Here is a 20,946-nt window from a genome sequence, read left to right as displayed (position 1 = left end):
CGCAATTTAAAAGTAAAAAAAAATATGTAGAGCAAATGGTCAGTTTACAAGTACATTACAGAGGTTCCTAAAAAAATCTAATTGACCACCCAGTGGCATAGCATATAAAAGACAAGAATTTGCACCTCCTAGCCCATAGACCAATATTAAGCTTTCCATAGACCAACAGCCTGCTGTTCTCCACCTTAATACTTCATCCCCTGCCTTTCCTAATGTCATACCCTCCTAACCAAACCATCTTGTTACGCTGAGTGCTCCGGGTCCCAGCTCCTCCCAGACCCGCTGACCGGGAGCGCTGCACTGTCACTGCCGGCGGGGATGCGATTCGCATAGTGGGACGCGCCTGCTCGCGGTTTGCATCCCAATCTACTTACCTGTCCCGTTCCCCGGCTGTCACGTCCTGGCGCACGCGGCTCCGCTCTCTAGGGCGCACGCGTCTGCTCTCTAAGATTTAAAGGGCCAGTGCACCACTAATTGGTGCCTGGCCCAATCAGTGTAATTAGCTCCCATCTGCTCCATGCATATAAAAACCCCCTTCCCCTTCCTGTCCTTGCCAGATCTTGTTGCCTTGTGCCTAATAAAAGCGTTTCTGTGATTGCCTTACCAGTGTTACCATACCTTCTGCCGTTGCACTTGACTACGAACCTTGCCGCCTGCCTTGACCTTCTGCTACGTCTGACCTCGCCTCTGTCTAGTCCTCCTGTCCCACGCCACTCTCAGCAGTCAGTGAGGTTGAGCCGTTACCGATGGACACGACCTGGTTGCTACCGCCGCAGCAAGACCATCCCGCTTTGCGGCGGGCTCTGGTGAAAACCAGTAGCAACTTAGAACCGGTCCACCGGTACGGTCCACGCCAATCCCTCTCTGACACAGAGGATCCACCTCCAGCCTGCCGAATCCTAACAGTAGATCCGGCCATGGATCCCACTGAGGTGCCACTGCCAAGTCTCGCTGACCTCGCCACCGTGGTCGCCCAACAAGGACAACAGCTGTCACAGTTGTCCGCCATGCTACAGCAGCTTCTGCCTCTTCAGCAGCAACCATCTCCTCCGCCAGCTCCTGCACCTTCTCCGCAGCGAGTTGCCGCTCCTAGCCTCCGCTTGTCCCTGCCGGACAAATTTGATGAGGACTCTAAACTCTGCCGTGGTTTCCTGTCTCAATGTTCCCTACACTTGGAGATGTTGTCGGACCAATTTCCCACAGAACGATCTAAGGTGGCTTTCGTAGTTAGTATTCTGTCTGGAAAGGCCTTGTCATGGGCCACACCGCTCTGGGACCGCAATGATCCTGCCACAGCCACTGTCCAGTCCTTCTTCGCTGAAGTCCGTAAGGTCTTCGAGGAGCCAGCCCGGGCCTCCTCTGCCGAGACTTCTTTGCTGAACCTAGTCATAGGAAGTTCCTCCGTAGGCGAATACGCCATCCAGTTTCGTACCCTCGCCTCAGAGCTATCCTGGAACAATGAGGCCCTCTGCGCAACCTTCAAGAAAGGCTTATCCAGCAACATCAAAGATGTACTGGCTGCACGAGAAATTCCTGCTAACCTGTCTGAACTTATCCATTTGGCCACCCGCATCGACATGTGTTTTTCTGAAAGACACCAAGAGCTCTGCCAGGAAAAGGACCTTGATCTCTGGGCTCCTCTCTCCCAGAATCCTTTGCAATCTACCCCTGTGGCTCCCGCCGAGGAGGCTATGCAAGTGGATCGGTCTCGCCTGACCCATGAAGAGAGATCTTATTGCAGAGATAAAAATTTATGCCTGTACTGCGCTAGTACCGAACATTTCCTAGTGGACTGCCCTATTCGTCCCCCACGTCTGGGAAACGCACGCACGCACCCTGTTCACGTAGGAGTGGCGTCCCTTGATGTGAATTCTGCTTCTCCACGTCTCACTGTGCCTGTGCGGATTTCTCCTTCTGCCAACTCCTCCTTCTCAGCTGTGGCCTTCTTGGACTCTGGTTCTGCAGGAAATTTTATTTTGGCCTCTTTTGTTAATAGGTTCAGCATCCCAGTAACCCGTCTCGTCAAGCCGCTCTACATTTCTTCTGTCAACTGAGAAAAATTGGACTGCACTGTGCGTTACCGCACAGAACCCCTGCTTATGAGCATTGGACTGCATCACGAAAAAATTTAATTTTTTGTTCTGCCCAACTGCACCTCTGAAGTCCTCCTCGGTCTGCCATGGCTCCAACGTCATTCTCCCACCCTTGACTGGACCACCGGGGAGATCAATAATTGGGGTCCTTCCTGTCACAAACGATGCATCACATCTGCTTCCACTCGTTTAACTCCTGAGGTTCCACCCTTACCGGTCCCTCCCAAGGCTTACCAGGACTTTCCTGATATTTTCTGCAAAAAGCAAGCAGAGGTCTTACCTCCTCATAGCCCCCTTCCTGGTAATTGGTGCCTGGCCCAATCATTGTAATTAGCTCCCATCTGCTCCATGCATATAAAAACCCACTTCCCCTTCCTGTCCTTGCCGGATCTTGTTGCCTTGTGCCTAGTGAAAGCGTTTCTGTGATTGCCTTACCAGTGTTACCAGACCTTCTGCCGTTGCCCTTGACTACGAACCTTGCCGCCTGCCTTGACCTTCTGCTACGTCTGACCTTGCCTCTGTCTAGTCCTCCTGTCCCACACCACTCTCAGCAGTCAGTGAGGTTGAGCCATTACCGGTGGACACGACCTGGTTGCTACCGCCGCAGCAAGACCATCCCGCTTTGCGGCGGGCTCTGGTGAATACCAGTAGCAACTTAGAACCGGTCCACCGGTATGGTTCACGCCAATCCCTCTCTGACACAGAGGATCCACCTCCAGCCTGCCGAATCCTAACACATCTCCATCCATATATCTACAAACCCTACTCTTCAAGTCAACCTCCTACCACATATTTACCAATTTCTTTACCTATCTAGTTTCTGTCATACTCCACCTCAACCATCTGTCCCCTGCCCCTCCTCAAGTCACTTTATACTTGCCCACCACAAGAAACCCCTATACTACTATGCCCTTCCATAGATTATTCCTATATCTTTCCCCTAGTAGCCTTATACTCTGTCCTTACAAAGTCACCTTATATCCTACCCCTCTTCAAAGTTACCCTTATACTTTACACTTCTCCAGGACTCACTCCAAGTTGCAGCTTTGCCCAAGACTACAGTCACCAGCCTGATTGGCATTGTGCGAATCTGTTTCTATGGTACACTATGTTATAGCAGTAATCTGCCACAGAAGGTACTACAGGAACAAGTATATATCTTTTTTACGGCTATTAAGCACATTAGTATATCCAGAAAAATTCCAAAAACATAACTATTACAAAATTTTGATAAATGAACAGACAACCTCACAGACAAGATGATTCCACAGTAGTGGGGAAAATGAGACAGGTGCTAATAGGTCCAACCTGTCGACAACTTTAAATAAGTGCCCAAAAGTCCCACATCATATGTTTATAAAAAAAATACAAAGGTACTTTTAGATTTTAACCCCTTAAAGGAGTATTACAGGAAAAAACTTTTTTTTATATATCAACTGGCTGCAGAAAGTTAAACAGATTTGTAAATTACTTCTATTAAAAAATCTTAATCTTTCCAATAATTATCAGCTGCTGAAGTTGAGTTGTTCTTTTCTGTCTCACAACAGTGCTCTCTGCTGACATCTCAGCTTGTCTTAGGAACTGCACAGAGTAGAATAGGTTTGCTATGGGGATTTGCTTCTACTTTGGACAGTTCCCGAGAAACGTGTCATTAGAGAGCACTTAGACAGAAAAGAACAACTCAACTTCAGCAGCTAAAAATTACTGAAAGGATTAAGATTTTTTAATAGAAGTAATTTACAAATCTAGCAAATAGTAGATACACAATCCGGCACTGCTGTATACACGGCAAATAGGCAGCTACAGGTGGAAGTGTGAAGCAAAACCAAATCTTGTGGTGCTCAATCAAGAACTGATAGACAAATCCAAATGTACATTAGGAAAGAATGGAGGATGGCACTCACCCAGATGGAACCTTCAAATATTCTTTATTGTACAAACACGGTGGCGGTGTCAGACAGGTGAACAGACAGGATCGCCGAGGGCCTCAGTGTGCAGGTAATAGCTGTGTCATACTTCCGTACTTCATCAGACCATACCGCCCATTGACCAGGCCCAGGTAAAATACCTGCATGACCTCATCAGGGGCAGGAACTACAAGCTTGTAGCGTAGCCAAAACATATACAGTGAACTAGTGGATTAAAACAATTTTAAAACCAAAATTACGCTGAAGTACAATCTCACCTACTCAGTGGTCGGCTTCTGGTCACTGTCACTTTGGCAGAAGGGATCAGTTAGTCTCTTAGGGGGACATTTATCAAAGCATTTAGTAGGTTTTTTTTTGCTACAAATTGTCGCAAAAAAAGTTGCACGTGCGACTACGCTCTTTTTGCATGTTCAGTGTCCTAAGCAAAAAACTAAAATTTTGCTTACCAAAGCAAAAAGTGATTTTTGACTTGCAGTGGTCAGAGATTTATCAAGTGCAAAAGTCGCAAAAAAGTTGCATCGCATGAAAAAACCTACTAAATTTACTCCAGCTCAGACATGGAGCAGAAAAAGCCACTACCAAAGCAAAAAAAGAAAAATTGCTTAAGTCAACGAAATTTATCAACAGGCTGAAAGCAGTTGATAAATTAGTCGCACATAAGCAAAAAAATAGTAAGAAAAAAATAACTAAAAAAAGGAATACATAAGCAAACATTGATAAATGTCCCCCTTAGTCTCTTAATAATGAAGGTGAATCAAGACCAGCATTGCCAGTGACTTCAATATCTACTTTCATCCCTGATGCCACAACCACTAATTCCAGAGAAGCATGTCCAGAGGACCTTCCGCCAACATCTGGCTATAGGAGATCCATCAAGTGTTTCTAGGTCAATGTGCCTTAAAAAAATGTTTTTGTGTGTTTTTTTACATGTCTTCCATATTGTCAAATGTTTTATATCTAAATCTCTATTTCTGTGTGCATCCTCCCCCCAGATTTCCGTGGAGGATGGCTAATTTTAAGTGGGGGAGTTTGTAATGTCCCAAAACAGGGTTTAGCTTGGGTGGTGAATGAACTTGTATGTCTTTATTCTATGTGTGTGCTTTAATGTATTTTGCCCAGTAATGCTGATGCTGAAAGGTAATAATACAAGGGTTAACCACCCCACACACACACACACGTGATGCAGAGGTCACACTAGAGTTAGGTCTCATTTAAGTCCACTTTTTATCCCTCACTTAATTAAAACTTAACTTTTAATTAAACAATAAGGTGAATAATCAGAGCTATAGGTGATTTTAAAAGACCCAGCATTTTAGCGCCACATGTATTATTGTACTTGTTGTCCCTAGGGACCAACTGGATTTAGGAATCTACTCAGCGCATCTGCAGAATGCGCTGATTAAGGGTGCTTATGCTGATATTTAAAATAGTAACACACTGTCCCTCCTAACATGTTTCGCCACCAAAGTGACGTCTTCAGAGGTTAAGGAACAATGGCTGTAAGAACGCCGCGTAGAGGGTTTATATAACCTCCCTTACCAAAGTCACAGCCCCTTCCTGTGTTTAAACATCCAATAGGGAACTATCAATAAGATTGGCAGTTCACCTACCCAATTGCCAGGATTAATAGAATAACCAATCACAATGATAACACCTGGGCAGGTAACTTACCACCCCCCCCCCCCCCCCCCAGGTATACGTTAGCTTACCTTTTGGGCTGAGTTGAGGTATTAAATAAACATATGTTTAGTCCACCCCTCACTAGGGTCATTGATCCTGGTGATCATTCATTTTGAGGTCTCATTTAAGGCCCATCATCACATGGCAGGTATAGGTCAGGGAAGTCCACATAAAGCACTGCTCACCTGTTAAGGGCAGCAGTGTAAAGCATTGAGGAGGGACAAGCAACAGTTGTAGCAGGGGATCTTATGAACCAAATATCCAAATATGTGTCCAAGAACACATTTAGATATTTGTTACCTGTTTCTGCAGCTTGATTGTCCCTCTAGGAGTCCTTCAGATGTGGATGATCACTGTCTGATCATCCCAGTATCAGATTATTAGATTATCCACAATTTCTGCTTCTATATGGCACGCTGGCCAGCTCTGATGCTCCAGGGACCAGGTTAAGTCCATACATGGACCAAACCAGGATGTCCAGGCTCTCAGTGGCGACACACTCTCCACTCTGCCCTGACATCCTCCGGCTACTCCACTACGCGGTCGTGATGTCAGGGCCTGGTGGAGTAAAGCCTTACCAGTTCTCCTACCCCCAGAGCATGTAAGGGATTTTATTACTGCCTGTACCAAAATAGATTGGATCCCAGCCTAGAGCTCACTTTCCACTACCACCCAACTGGCACCTGAATGTGTGCTGAGTGGAAGACGTTGGTTCTGGCAGGCAAATCGGTGTGCAGCATTCTCTTCTCTCTAAAAATGAAAGGGGCAATCTGATTGTTTGCTGTTGGCAACCGCATCACTCGTCCTCTACACAAGTTTTGATGAATCTCCCCCTTTGTGTTACGAATTGCTACTGCTGTTTACATATGAAAACTTTGCAAGTAAAATTTTGTTGCACCTGCTCCACGCCTCCCTGTGTCTAACTGCATGTACCATAACACCAAGGGCATCCCGACCAACATCACCAGTACACAGTATAATAGGAAACTGCCTGAGAAGACATTCCTACCACCGACACATGCAGCCTCTAAATAAAAAAAAGCTGGGCGCATGTAGCCCCGCATTACAATGGGGACTGCCACACCACTTGCAGCACTGTTGACATACTAGAAACACTACTAGTCCCAGCAGGCAACCACCTGGTTCGCAACAGACCCAATCAATAAATTGTTCAAAATCTCACATATGATGAAATTAAAGATTCTAGTCATCTATTTCCGTTGGCATAATGTACCAATCTGTTCCTTCTATTATGAGAACAATTCAATACAATGTGGTCGCTTTAGGATAAGGACACCTGGAGGTGTAAGATATCAGGTGCTTTTGCTATCTGTAAACCAGACCCAATGAAATGTTCAAAGAACTGGAAAAAAAAAAAAAGAACTAAACTAAATTCTCTTCATTGAGAGCATTCTCTTTGGTTTCATTTCATATCACGCTTATTAAGGTTCTCATTGAAAAAAATCAGTCTTTGCCAGCTGGTCCCGGGTATGTGGCTGTTGTTGAATAACTGTGCCAAACAGTGGGAACACATGCAAGTATTTTTAGTGCCAAGCAAGAACTAGGTGAACACTCCGTCATTATGAAATGTAAACTCACTTTGTAATTAGCAATTCCCTGATATTATGTTGTTATTGGAATGATTCAATGGACAGGATCCAGGCTATAGACTCATAAGTCAGTCTATAGTCAGAAGACTAACAGTAGGGAAACCATTGGAATTCTTCAAATTCCCTTGAAACCCTACAATATATTTGGACCACTTAAGCTATTCTCTAATGCTTAATGGAAGTGACCTCCAAAGAAAACATATCCTTTAAAAAGTTGCTTCACTTTGAACAACATTGAACATGTAGATGAACCATACATGAACATCAGAAGCTTTGGAACTGTTGCACGTATCTTGAATTGGTTTCTTGTATTGGGATACACAGAAGCATACATAGAAATCGCAGGACCACAGGACCCCAAAGGCCAGGCAAAAACTAAAGGAACCTATCTTTGCACAATACTGATCACAGCACCTATTGTAGATGTGAGGCTTAGTTATACACGTCCCCTGACCTGCTCTGTGCCGCTCTTGCACGATCTACTTGTAAAATCTGATATCAGGCAGACTGTACAAGTGGATTGACGATATTACGTACACCAGTTATAGGAATCGAGTGATTGCTATTAATAGTCCCCTATGGGGACTTTAAAAATGTAACATGAACAAGACTATGTGAATGAGCCCTTCCCTTATTAAAAAAAAAATTTAATCATCCCCCTTTTACCATTTTACCAAAAAAAATTATGAAAATTTATAAATAGTAATACATAAACATATTTAGTGTTGCCCTGCATGGAAATGTCCAAATTTTAAAACTTAATCAGCAAGATTTATGAAAACTTGTGTAGAGGAAAAGTTGACCAGTTGCTTATAGAAACATATCAGATCACTTTTTTCATTTTTTTTCATGAAAAATAAAAGAAGCAATCTGACTGGTTGGTTTGGACAACTAGTCAACTTTTCCTCTACACAGGTTTTGATCTCCCCAGTGTTTATGATCCTGTATGATGAAAAATGTAAACATTAAAAAAAATCACAAAAAATAAACAAAAAAGTTATTTAAAAAAAATCATATGCATGCAAAAGTGGTGCCAATAAAACCTACAAATCAAAGCACAAAAAATGAGCCCTCACACAGCTGCTTATTTTGAAAAAACAAGAAAGTTATAGGGGTAAGAATAGGTACATTTCAGACATGCTTATTTTGTTATAAAAGCAGTATATGAAAATAATGTAACCATGGATATCATTTTAAGCATATTGACCCACAGAATAAAGAGAACATGTCAGATTTACCATATAGTGTACTGTGAAAAAACGAAACCCCCCCAAAAGTTAAAAAAATTGTGGTTTATAAATGTGTTGGCTGCGCCGTACATATTATGGCTAAAACGAAAGTCATTACAGAGTGCAATTGCTCGTGCAAAAAACAAGCCATCATATGGATCAGTGGATGAAAAAATAAGAGTCATGGCTCTTAGGATACGTGGAGGAAACAATGAAAACAAGAGAAAATTGACTGTGTCCTTAAGGAGAAAATGGGGTTTATAATTAAAGTGGTATTCTGGCTTTAAACATCTTATCCCCCATCCAAAGCATAAGGGCTAAGATGTATGATCGCAGGGGTCCTGCCGCTGGGGACCCCCACGATATCGGGGCAGCCCCCAGCATTCTGTGCCAGGCGCTGCCTCCGAGACGGGGATGTGACATCACGACCACGCCCCCTAGTGACATAGACATGAATGGAGGGATGTGGCGCGACATTACGAGGGGGCATGGCCATGACATCACGTCCCCGTCTCGGAGGCAGCGCCCGGCTCAGAATGTCGTGGGCTGCATCGAGATCGCGGGGGTCCCCAGTGTTGGGACCCCTGCGATCATACATCTTATCCCCTATCCTTTGGATAGGGGATAAGATGTATGAAGCGGAATACCCCTTTAAGAGGTTAACTATTCATAACATCTATATGGAATTACCCCATTAAACTTTAGCAGAGATATGTATAAAGTATTACCAAGTTACTCAACTCTTGTTACATAGATGACATTACATCAGTATTACAACTGTAAAATAGTATTCAAAGGCGTTTACACTGTAAATATTGTGTCCGCTGCAACCAAATGTGAAATAAAGCAATATCCCGCACATTGCTGCACTCATTGAGGCTTATACTCAGATGCTTCAGCCCTAATTACTTGGTCAGATCACACGCCAAAAGAACATTCATTGCTTTCAAAGTCACTTGGCATATAAAATAAATACAAGGAAAATCAAAGTTATCATTAATCTCGCAAGTAGTCTTTGTCTCAGCTGCCAATAGAATAATCCATCCCAGGATGAACATCACCGCAGTTCACATCTGCTAAAAAAACTCACTGCTATCTGTCTTTCATTAAAGTGAATCACTGAAGAGCAGCCCCATGAGTGGCAAGATTGTGCCAGAAATAATCATTGCCATATTGTCACAATGTCCAACCCACAACACTGATAGTAGCCACAAACAATATTTACTGACAGATGTTTTATACTTCTGGGTCCTAGAAAATTAAATAGGACAATGATCAGTGTAAGATGACTTGAATGGTGTATTCCTGTCATCTGGATCATGTTTCTTGCATCTTTTTAGTTATGATTGTTGAGTTTTTGTGCATAAATGGCAATAGTGATGAGGGGATCTCTGATAAAACATTCCGCAGGTCTTTCGCTGTCATGTAAGAGTTAACTATAGGATCCGCAGACTGTATTAACACATGCAGCATCAGAGACTAGAGCAATACTCTATTAGGCTGGGTTCACACCACGTTTTTCAAATACGGTTACCGTATACGGTTTTCCGCTAAAAAACGTATGGCAAAAACCGTATGCAACCGTATGACTCCAAATTAAAACGTATTCCGTTTTTCCCCGTATACGGTTCCAAAACGTACGTACGGTTCTATCCATTTGCATCAGTTTTTGCCAACGGTTTTGCTATTTTGTTGGAATTAGTTTTCCAGCAATTTAATAAAGTTACTATTGTTCTATTGAAATTCCAATCTGCGCATGTGTCAACTCCATAAACGGATTAGGAAAACCGTGTGTAACCGTATTCTGAAATTCTGTGTACGGTTCTCATAGACAACAATGTTAAAAGAACCGTATACGGTTCGCATACGGTTTTCCCACCGGAGGCAAAAACGTGGTCGACAGCGTTTTTGCCTACGGTTGAAAAATCGGCAAAACCGTATCCGAGGCAAAACGGATGCAACCGTACACAACATTTGGAATACGGTTTACAATGCATTCTCTAGGCATACGGTTTCGGATACGGTCGTATACGTTTTTTTGTGGAAAACCGTATACGGTTACCGTATTTGAAAAACGTGGTGTGAACCCAGCCTTACTTCTTCTATGTCCCTTCACATTTCCACGTTCTTTAGCACTCACCTGTTTAGGAACGATTGTAATGTTCATCCAGAGCTTCTTGGTGCATCACTGTATGGCACTTTGGCTGTAACACAGGCTCAGATATAGGTGAAATGTAGCCTGACATAATAACGAATTCATTGCCATTATCAGAGGGCTAACCCACATGGGCTTCAGAACACTCATAAGCGGCTGTCATCCACTATCTCAGTGGTCTCCAACCTGTGGACCTCCAGATGTTGCAAAACTACAACTCCCAGCATGCCCGGACAGCCAACGGCTGTCCGGGCATGCTGGGAGTTGTAGTTTTGCAACATCTGGAGGTCCGCAGGTTGAAGACTACTGCACTATCTGTGACATTCATAATAGAAGAAGTGGATGTATAGAATATATAAAGGTTTTATATATTATTATCACGATACTTAGCCCTCTTGTATGTAAAGTAGACAATAAAGTATATTTACGGGTTTGCATCATACTGCAAATCTGATTTACTAAGAGTGAAGTGTAGTATTCTTTGTGGGTTTTAATGCCAAACATTTATTTTTTATCCACAGTATTTACTAAGGTTTCCCTACCTTTTGCACTTTTCCTTACATTTTGCTTTTTTTTACACCTGCACTGGTCTGTAGGGTTTTCCTTTTTGGTGGAAACCTTAGTAAATACAGTCATGCCCGAAAATGTTGAAACCCCTGAAATGTTTCCTGAAAATCAAGTATTTCTCACAGAAAAGGATTGCAGTAACACATGTTTTGCTATACACATGTTTATTTCCTTTGTGTGTATTAGAACTAAACCAAAAAAGGGAGGAAAAAAGCTAATTGGGCATAATGTCACACCAAACTCTAAACATGGGCTGGACAAAATTATTGGCACCCTGAATTTAATATTTGGTTGCACGCCCTTTGGAAAAAATAACTTAAATCAGTCACTTCCTATAACCATCAATAAGCTTCTTACACCTCTCAGCCGGGATGTTGGACCACTCTTCCTTTGCAAACTGCTCCAGGTCTCTTTTATTGGAAGGGCGCCTTTTCCCAACAGCAATTTTAAGATCTCTTCACAGGTGATCAATGGGATTTAGATCTGGACTCTTTGCTGGCCACTTCACAACTCTCCAGCGCTTTGTTGCCATCCATTTCTGGGTGCTTTTGGACGTATGTTTGGGGTCATTGTCCTGCTGGAAGACCCAAGATCTCGGACGCAAACACAGCTTTCTGTCTTACACTGGGCTGTACAGTGCGACCCAAAATCCATTGGTAATCCATTGGCCTCCTGCGACTTTTACATGGTTCCACATCACTGCTGAGAGGCGGCGAGGGCTCAGTGGTAAAGCGGAGCTATAGGAGCAGACACGACTGTACGCATACAACCGCTATATTGATATATTTTTTTTACCAATGACAGGAAATCACTTTTTCTTTAAACATATTTAAATGTTCAGGTTTGTGCAGCAGAATTCCTGAGAGCAATTCCATGCACAGAAACTTGCACCAACATTTGGTACTTTACATATCCATAGACATTCTATACTTCTCCCAGCTCCTTCAAGCGATCAGTGTGGATCTGAACACCCAGACCCCCTATCTGGGTGTTCAGAAAACTGTTGACACGTCTCTATGACATGTCAAAAGCTTCTAAAAGTGACAGTGCCCTTTATTTTTGGAATATTTTTTGCTTATATTGAACTTCATCAAGGGTTTGGCCAGTTCCAGATAGTGTTGCTCGCGAATATTCGCAATGCGAATTTTATTCGCGAATATCGTATATTTGCGAAGCACTATATATTCGTAATTACGAATATTTTTTTGTTTGTTTGTTTTTTTTCTTTTTCACAGTACACATCACAGTGATCACCCCTCTCTGTTTCCAGCTTGTGTGGTGTAAAGAAGGCTCTAATACTACTGTGTGAGACTGGCGTGCGAATTTTCGCATATGCTAATTTTCGCATATGCTAATTTTTGTATATACTAATTTTCGCATATGTACATTTTCGTATACGCGAATTTTTCGCATATGCAAAAATAAACCGCAAATATTACTAATATGCGAATTTTGCGAATGTATGACGAATATTCGTCCATATATTCGCAAATATTCTCAAATTCGAATATGGCCTATGCCGCTCAACACTAGTTCCAGATGAGCAATCCCATTGACGTAGTAGGCTACATTTATTTTACAGCTATAACTTGTATTTTTCATGGGCCATTACTATTGAAAACTGAGGCCTTACTAAATACTTTAATTTTAACTCTGCTATGTAAAGAATTTCACAACATTTAGACCTCTCATCTGCGGATGCTACTTAGGATCCTAAATGGGGTACCTCCATCTATTTGTAAATACACTTTTTCAACCAGACAACCCTTTCATGATACCTATCTATGATCAAACAGTAACGATTTGTTTTATATGGAGTTAGATACTTTATAACACAATGAGGTTGGCAACTAGAATAGTCCGGGGAGATCAACATGATAACATGCTGTCTTCCACTTTGTACAAGATCAGATTTAGTCGGTCCATACATGGGAAATGGAGATCTTATGGGTAAGATCCTAGTTCGAAGCTGGGATACTAGACTTCTGGTGCTTGATGGGTGGAATGCAGAATGTTTTGCAAATTAAGACAATATGCTTATTGATGAATCTCATGGACTACTTTCCTCTTTGTAATCTGGCTCCCATCAAGCTGAAATGAAGCCATTTATTCTGCCTGTGGCTGATTAAACACAGAGTAAAACTAGATCTCTAAGGAAGTCGTAATGAATCTCCGAAGAACTGCTCTGCCATGCACCTGCACAAAGACAGGGGTTTAACCCGTGCCGCACTGGCTTCTCTCCCTGTAAGGCTCACGTTTTTTACTACCTTAACCGAGGTGGCAATTTATTTTATTTATGGCAGTAGGCAGCATATTTATCAATAAACAGTTGTAAAGTAATGGGTATTTCTTTAATTTAGGCAATATCCAAGGCAATAAAAACCACAAGTTTCTGTGTTGCACATTGAGCAGTTTGACTTTTTATTGTCCTATTATATTTTCTTGGCCGTGAGCTCTAAATCTTTTGGTGAAGTTTAATTATTATCCACCTTGTAGGGGGTCATTTAGGAAGGATTTAGATGACACAAGGTATCTTTAGGCTGGTTTCATACAGAGCGTTTTTGGAGACAGATGTTAGTTTACAGTCTGTAGTGAAATACAAAATGTGCTACACAGAGATAATTTGGGTTTGTTGTGTTTTTGAGATGTTTTTCGGGGTCGGTTGCTTTTTTAATAGAATTTTCTGGACATGCTGGGTTTTTTTTTTGTTCCCATGGGCTATTAAGAACCTGAAAAGCAAGAAAAATGCATGTAAAAAAAGACACAAAATCAAAATGCCACTAGGGATGCTGCAATAGAAAAAAATGAATGTATGCTGGGTTAACATTTTCTCCACAGTATCCAAAGGGTCTTCCAGAGGTGTACATTGAACTGAGGCTGTTCCACTTTTAGAATTACCCATACAACATGCCTGTAAAACAGATGAATCCCCCCCCATAGATTTAGGATAAGTGTCTGATTGTAGGGGGTCCAACCGCTTGAAATCCCCAAAGAAAAAAAAATCCTAAACAGGTCCCCACTGTAATTAACAGTCCCCGGAGTGCATCTGCCACCTTCTTCAGGGACAAGCAGAAGCCGTCATTCCTGCTCCTCTCAGACAGAGGGGCTTGTAAGTATAGCACCTATAGAAGACTGCCAGGGGTCCTAGCGGTCGAATCCCCCTGTGATCAGACACTTATCCCCTATCTTGTAGATAGGGGATACGTTTATTTCCCCGGAGTACCCCTTTAGAGAGATGTTTTGTTCTTTATAAGGAAAAATCGGCCTTCATTTGAAGTAATATATCAATTAAAGAGGTTAAAGGGATATTCCAACTTGATACATCCTTTGGATAGGGGATAAGATGTATAAAGCTGGAATACCCCTTTAAGTTGACACCCAAATTTGATGAAGAGTAGATTCAAGTAGTTTTTCTTTTTTATTGTGCCCACAAGTTGCAGCCCCAATGTGGGCCAGATGATGTATAATGCTGACAGTTCAGGTCATTAGACAGACGGTCCAGGCCTTGTGATTATAAAATGAATGTAAAAATGTGCCTGTATTATGCTCACATGAAACTAGCTAACTTGTTTTACCCATCTTTTAATTATGCTGGAATTGTCCTTTCTTCAATTTGATATATTTGAAAAAGAACAGTTGGATTTAACACCATGTCAAGGAAAAAACTGCTTTATTTACTGAAGTCACGTGTAAACTTATCCTTAGCTTGTTTGTTGCATTGCTGCTCAGCTGCATGAATGTGGGGGGAGCAGAGTTGTCATAGCACACAAAACCCAAAGACAGTTAAAGGAGTACTCTAGTGCAGACTACTCCTGCTCCGTCCTGCCCGGTCTGCAAAAAAAATTAAAATAAACCATCACTCACCTTCATGGGTTCCCGCGGAGCGCCATTACAGCTGATAGGTCCTCCGGTCCATCTTCTTCATACTTCCGTGTGAACTAAGCGTCACATGTGATGCTTCGTTGACACGGAAGTATGAAGAAGATGGACCTGAGGACCGATCAGATGTAGTGGCGCTCCGCGGGAACCCAGGAAGATTAGCGAGGGTTTATTTTCATTTTCTTGCAGCCCGGGCAGGATGGAGCAGGAGTAGTCTGCACTAGAGTACTCCTTTAATAAAAGTTTATAGAAGAATGTCATTATGTTTTTCCATTTTTGAATAATCCTTTTAATGTACACAAAGCTCAAAACACTAACGTGTTTCAAGCAGAACCAGACTTTGTCATGACACATAGTTAACCCTTTAAGGACTCTGGGTTTTTCCGTTTTTGCATTTTTGTTTTTTCCTCCTTACCTTTAAAAAATCATATCTCTTTCAATTTTACACCTAAAAATCCATATGATGGCTTATTTTTTGCACCACTAATTCTATTTTGTAATGACATCAATCATTTTACCCAAAATTCTATGGCATAACTGAAAAAAAATTATTGTGAGACAAAATTGAAAAAATAAACGCCATTTTGTAATTTTGGGGGCTTCTGTTTCTACGTAGTACATTTTTTGGTAAAAATGACACCTGATCTTTATTTTGTAGGTCCATACAATTAAAATGATACCCTACTTATGTAGGTTTGATTTTGTCGTACTTCTGGAAAAAATCATAACTACATGCAGGAAAATTTATACGTTTAAAATTGTCACCTTCTGACCCCTATAACTTTTTTATTTTTCCGCGTATGGGGTGGTATAAGGGCTCATTTTTTGCACCGTGTTCTGAAGTTTTTAGTGGTACCATTTTTGTATTCATAGGACTTATTGATTTTTATAAATTTTTCACGATATAAAAAGTGACCAAAAAGACAGTATTTTGGACTTTGGAATTTTTTTGCGCGTACACCATTGACTGTGTGGTATAATTAACAATATATTTTTTTAACTTGGACATTTCCACACATGGCGATACTACATATGTTTATTTTTATTTACACTTTTTTTTAAATGGGAAAAGGGGGGTGATTCAAACTTTTATTAGGGAAGGGGTTAAATGATCTTTATTCACTTTTTTTTCACTTTTTTTTTGGCAATGTTATAGCTCCCATAGGGGGCTATAACACTTCTCACACTGATCTTTTACATTGATCAGTGGTTTCTCATAGGAAACCACTAATCAATGATTCTGCTGCTTGACTGCTCATGCCTGGATCTCAGGCACTGAGCAGTCATTCGGCGATCGGACACCAGGAGGCAGGTAAGGGACCCTCCTGCTGTGTCACAACTGTTCGGGATACCGCAATTTCACCACGGACATTCCGAACAGCCCCCTAAGGTAACCGGCAATGATTTACTTTCACTTTAGACACGGCGTTCAACTTTGGACGCCGCGTCTAAAGGGTTAATAGCGCGCAGCACCGCCGTGGCCCCGCGTTATAGAACGGGAGCGGACTCATGATGTACCAGTACGTCCACAAAATAGTAAACATAGGCATCATTTAAAGGGGTACTCCGCTGGAAAACATTTTCTTTTAAATCAACTGGTACCAGAAAGTTAAACAGATTTGTAAATTAAAAGAAAAAATAAAAAGTGTAAGTGCAGCTCACAATTAATAAATAACACTAACCGAGGTCAACAGGGCATGCAACTATACCACAGTTGCAAGAACTAGAAAATATGTATAGAAAAAATGTTGCCCGGACCTTCCAAGGTAGTGTAATCAATTGTATAAAGGATATGGATTACTGGGTCGTACTCCAATGATAATTCAAAATAATTTTTTATTTAAAATATATTCTAATACAGTGCATTACTCCTCACAGGGCCCATGTGAGAAGAACACATATAATAAATATAGAAATGCAGACAATCTTAAAAAAATGAATAAATTAAAATATATATATCACTGGCATATGAAATGGCTCTATATAGACATATTGTAACTTGATCCTATATGTATCCTCACAGTATTAGGATGGTGCGATATATGACTATATATGACTACCTATATCATGACTACTGAGGAAAGGGTCGTATTTGAGAACCCTGAAACGCGTCTAGTCTTTCCCACTGGCACATATGCTCTATATGAACTGTGTCCATCACCCACGGAGTAAGTTGATCACTTACCGTGGACTCTCTACATATTAGTCGATTCAGAATTGTGTCCGTTCCTGATTTTACTTCTCTAGCTCCGGCTCAGCTGACGCCACACGCCACCTACACGAGGCGAGTTGCATCTACTCAGCGTGCGTTCTCCGGCTTCTTCCAAGTCCAGCGGTGAGGAAACTGACATCACAAGCGCCTGCCAGCGCCAACGGTCTCCCGGCAACTATACCATCGGCGCCTGCCAGAGCCACCAGCCTGTGACGACCACCACCACGTTCCATTTGGACCCTGCAAGCCAAAGCGACAGCACCATCTGAGACCGCCGACTGCAGTCTCCATACTCAGGCACAGGTAGAACCTTAATTGCCTCAGCGAGAGCTGTCCAAGCTAAATCATCTATTCCGCCACAGGACCGGTAACACAGCATGTAACTTGATACAAAACTGTTATATATAAAAGGACACTCAAGTAATATATCGCACCATCCTAATACTGTGAGAATACATATAGGATCGAGTTACAATATGTCATATGCCAGTGATATATATATATATATTTTAATTTATTCATTTTTTTAAGATTGTCTGCATTTCTATATTAATTATATGTGTTCTTCTCACATGGGCCCTGTGAGGAGTAATGCACTGTACTAGAATATATTTTAAATAAAAAATTATTTTGAGTACGACCCAGTAATCCATATCCTTTATACAATTGATTACACTACCTTGGAAGGTCCGGACAACATTTTTTCTATACAGATTTGTAAATTACTTCTATTTAAAAAAAAATCTTAACCCTCCCAGTACTTATCAGTTGCTGTATACTACAGAGAAGGTTCTTTTTTTACTTTCCTTTCTGTCTGACCACAAGTGCTGTCTGCTAACACCTCTGTTCATGTCAGGAACCGCTCCTAAAATGGACAGAGATGTCAGCAGAGAGCACTGTGGTCAGACAGAAAGGAAATTCAAAAAGAAAAGTAAAAAAAGTAAAAAAAAGAAAAAGAACTTCCTCTGTAGTATTCAGCAGCTATAAGTACTAGAAATAAATAAATTAGGATTTTTAAATAGAAGTCATTTAAAAATCTGTTTAGCTTTCTGGCACCAGTTGATTTAGTTGAGCAGAGTACCTGTTACGCCGAGCGCTCCGGGTCCCCGCTCCTCCCCGGAGCGCTCGCTTCACTCCCTCCGCTGCAGCGCTCCGGTCACGTCCTCTGACCCGGGGCGCTGCGATCCTGCTGCCAGCCGGGATGCGATTCGCGATGCGGGTAGCGCCCGCTCGCGATGCGCACCCCGGCTCCCCTACCTGACTCGCTCCCCGTCTGTTCTGTCCCGGCGCGCGCGGCCCCGCTCCCTAGGGCGCGCGCGCGCCGGGTCTCTGCGATTTAAAGGGCCACTGCGCCGCTGATTGGCGCAGTGGTTCCAATTAGGGTTTTCACCTGTGCACTTCCCTATATTACCTCACTTCCCTTGCACTCCCTTGCCGGATCTTGTTGCCTTAGTGCCAGTGAAAGCGTTCCTTGTGTGTTCCTTGCCTGTGTTTCCAGACCTTCTGCCGTTGCCCCTGACTACGATCCTTGCTGCCTGCCCCGACCTTCTGCTACGTCCGACCTTGCTTCTGCCTACTCCCTTGTACCGCGCCTATCTTCAGCAGCCAGAGAGGTGAGCCGTTGCTAGTGGATACGACCTGGTCACTACCGCCGCAGCAAGACCATCCCGCTTTGCGGCGGGCTCTGGTGAAAACCAGTAGTGGCTTAGAACCGGTCCACTAGCACGGTCCACGCCAATCCCTCTCTGGCACAGAGGGTCCACTACCTGCCAGCCGGCATCGTGACAGTAGATCCGGCCATGGATCCCGCTGAAGTTCCTCTGCCAGTTGTCGCTGACCTCACCACGGTGGTCGCCCAGCAGTCACAACAGATAGCGCAACAAGGCCAACAGCTGTCTCAACTGACCGTTATGCTACAACAGTTGCTACCACAGCTTCAGCAGTCATCTCCTCCGCCAGCTCCTGCACCTCCTCCGCAGCGAGTGGCCGCTCCTGGGATACGCTTATCCTTGCCGGATAAATTTGATGGGGACTCTAAGTTTTGCCGTGGCTTTCTTTCCCAATGTTCCCTGCATCTGGAGATGATGTCGGACCTGTTTCCCACTGAAAGGTCTAAGGTGGCTTTCGTAGTCAGTCTTCTGTCCGGAAAAGCCCTGTCATGGGCCACACCGCTCTGGGACCGCAATGACCCCGTCACTGCCTCTGTACACTCCTTCTTCTCGGAAATCCGAAGTGTCTTTGAGGAACCTGCCCGAGCCTCTTCTGCTGAGACTGCCCTGTTGAACCTGGTCCAGGGTAATTCTTCCGTTGGCGAGTATGCCGTACAATTCCGTACACTTGCTTCAGAATTGTCCTGGAATAATGAGGCCCTCTGCGCGACCTTCAAAAAAGGCCTATCCAGCAACATTAAAGATGTTCTGGCCGCACGAGAAATTCCTGCTAATCTACATGAACTTATTCACCTAGCCACTCGCATTGACATGCGTTTTTCTGAAAGGCGTCAGGAACTCCGCCAAGATATGGACTCTGTTCGCACGAGGCCTTTCGTCTCCTCGGCTCCTCTCTCCTCTGGTCCCCTGCAATCTGTTCCTGTGCCTCCCGCCGTGGAGGCTATGCAGGTCGACCGGTCTCGCCTGACACCTCAAGAGAGGACACGACGCCGTATGGAGAACCTCTGCCTGTACTGTGCTAGTACCGAACACTTCCTGAGGGATTGTCCTATCCGTCCTCCCCGCCTGGAAAGACGTACGCTGACTCCGCACAAAGGTGAGACAGTCCTTGATGTCTACTCTGCTTCTCCACGTCTTACTGTGCCTGTGCGGATGTCTGCCTCTGCCTTCTCCTTCTCTACAGTGGCCTTCTTGGACTCTGGATCTGCAGGAAATTTTATTTTGGCCTCTCTCGTCAACAGGTTCAACATCCCAGTGACCAGTCTCGCCAGACCCCTCTACATCAATTGTGTAAATAATGAAAGATTGGACTGTACCATACGTTTCCGCACGGAGCCCCTTCTTATGAGCATCGGATCTCATCATGAGAGGATTGAACTTTTGGTCCTCCCCAATTGCACCTCGGAGATTCTCCTTGGACTTCCCTGGCTTCAACTTCATTCCCCAACCCTGGATTGGTCCACTGGGGAGATCAAGAGTTGGGGGTCCTCTTGTTCCAAGAACTGTCTAAAACCGGTTCCCAGTAACCCTTGCCGTAACTCTGTGGTTCCTCCAGTAACCGGTCTCCCTAAGGCCTATATGGACTTCGCGGATGTTTTCTGCAAAAAACAAGCTGAGACTCTACCTCCTCACAGGCCTTATGATTGCCCTATCGACCTCCTCCCGGGTACTACTCCACCCCGGGGCAGAATTTATCCTCTCTCTGCCCCAGAGACTCTTGCCATGTCCGAATACGTCCAGGAGAATCTAAAAAAGGGCTTTATCCGTAAATCCTCCTCTCCTGCCGGAGCCGGATTTTTCTTTGTGTCCAAAAAAGATGGCTCCCTACGTCCTTGCATTGACTACCGCGGTCTTAATAAAATCACGGTTAAGAACCGCTACCCCTTACCCCTCATCTCTGAACTCTTTGATCGCCTCCAAGGT

The sequence above is a fragment of the Hyla sarda genome, chromosome 4, assembly GCF_029499605.1.
Source record: "Hyla sarda isolate aHylSar1 chromosome 4, aHylSar1.hap1, whole genome shotgun sequence".
NCBI lineage: Eukaryota > Metazoa > Chordata > Amphibia > Anura > Hylidae > Hyla > Hyla sarda.
This window is presented reverse-complemented; position numbering follows the sequence as displayed.